The sequence below is a fragment of the Poecilia formosa genome, unplaced genomic scaffold (assembly GCF_000485575.1).
Source record: "Poecilia formosa unplaced genomic scaffold, Poecilia_formosa-5.1.2 Scaffold268, whole genome shotgun sequence".
NCBI classification, from domain to species: domain Eukaryota; kingdom Metazoa; phylum Chordata; class Actinopteri; order Cyprinodontiformes; family Poeciliidae; genus Poecilia; species Poecilia formosa.
Genome location: NW_006800207.1, coordinates 592,916 through 594,819, shown reverse-complemented (window position 1 = coordinate 594,819; position 1,904 = coordinate 592,916). Strand labels below are relative to the sequence as shown.

The following is a 1,904-nucleotide window of genomic DNA, read 5'->3' as shown; positions in this document are numbered from 1 at the left end:
AAACACCCACCATAATGTCCACTTGTTTTTCACGGGTCGCCTGACATGACGTGTCTCTGGAGTTCGGAGCGTCTCATGTGATAAATTTCCCCAGAGATGAACCACCGGTGACTGCTGGGTCTCCCTGTCCCCACCGACAGAGCTTCAGATGTGATCTCTGTTTACAGCATGTACTGATGGTGTTTGAACTGGTTGTGTGACAACGATGATGGCAACAGAAGAAGGTATAAGAGAAGGCTGTGTGTTCCTTAGCAGCGTTTATGTGCACTTTTGCTGCTGGTATGAAAAAGGTACGATTAAAAAGAGAGAGGAAAATGGATGTGTAAATCCAAACGGTTAATGGGTGCTAGTGATGTGCATTAAAACAATAACGGCATCCATCCTTAGAGACAAGTGATCAAAATCAATAGAAAATACGTCTGATAGAATGCTGATTATTCCACTGAACTCCAATCCAGAACCGCACAGCCTTCTGGGGGACGTAGGCAGAGGTAACCCTTTTGCGGCTCAACCTCACAGCCCATTTAAGCAAGGTTGGTGGCATCAACTAACTCATTGGTTACTTAGCAACAACCTGTTGAGTACAGATTGTCTCATGGGCACATCCACACAAAGGTAATAAACTTTTATGACCACATGCTCTGTGACGCACTGACTCACACAGGAAACAGTGTTCACATCAAGCTATTTCTTACACTGAGCTGATGATCCTGATATCAGCTCAAGCATTCACAATAATACGCAACGTGACTGCCGCGCTCTGTGCAGCAATGGTAGCTGTGCTAGCTGTCCTGGTAGAGAAGAAACGGAGACTACCTCATTAAACATCAAAATAGCTCAGTTTAGTGGTACAGTAGCTACACAGCGCTCATATATCCATCTCAGAAACGGTCATCTCTCTGTTTACATGTATTACAATAGAAAAGAAAATCAATGTATGGTTAATATTCCCTCTATTTTAATGAGTATTTCCATCTACACACACACACACACACACTGCTCTCCCAAGCTATAAACACTGTAATGGCAACGGCAGTGCACAAAGTAAAAGTAGTTGATAACTGATAATGTAGAACTCAATGTGGTACTTTATACTTTAACATCATCAGCTTACCTGCAACAAAAAGCAGCTCAGTTTAGTGGTGCAGCCTCTACACAACGCTCACATCCATCTTATAAACGGTCATCTCGCTGTCTGATAGCGCGATATTTCCCTAAGAATTCCTTTTCTCCTTCGATGTCTTTGTCATTGGTGGAGCGTTACTGACCCCTACTGGTGAATTACTGACATAATTTCCAAACAAAACACAACGACTAAAGAACACACAAAACAAGAAACAATAAATTTTTATAAACCGTTATGCTAACATAGCCTATGTGCCACAATATACCTGACAACAAGAAGGTGTACACTTCAGGACAGTTTACTCTAAATCAGTCTATTTCCTGTAGGAAAAATATGACGTGTTTTCTTATTTAATGTAGTGTATGTCTATAGTTTTGTTTATCACATGTATGAATATTTTTTATACATCTACTTATTGCAAAAACGAGCCATCACAGAGACAGTTTCTTCCCCCAGGCTGTCTCTTTGATGAACGCAATGAACACCTTTCAGTCTAAGCAGACAGCTTCTCCGCTGTGGAACAAATTAAGCATATTGCACTGTCATAACAATTCTTCCTTTTTCTCTCCTATAATACAATATTAAAAAATGGCTGCAAATATATGTGCAGATTGTTCCTTTATTCTTATTTAATTTACTCTAAATCAGAATGAAAATACACTTTATTGATCCCCAAAGGGAAATTGCTTATTTGTTTACAAGCTGCTCCATTCAAAATGTTAAATATTAGCAAATACAAATATAACCTTAAGTAACATAAAAATTACTAAAAAGCATT

The 1,904-nt window shown here is 39.3% G+C and overlaps 1 protein-coding gene across 1 annotated transcript in view; it reads right to left on the bottom strand.

The window, feature by feature from the left end:
- Positions 1–94, bottom strand: part of syt6a (synaptotagmin VIa) — an 83,937-nt gene extending 83,843 nt beyond the window's left edge. Inside the window, exon 1 of the mRNA XM_007570769.2 lies at positions 11–94. The gene's annotated coding sequence lies outside the window, so the exon portion shown is untranslated. The remainder of the gene's footprint in view (positions 1–10) is intronic.
- Between the last annotated feature and the right edge of the window lie 1,810 nt (positions 95–1,904).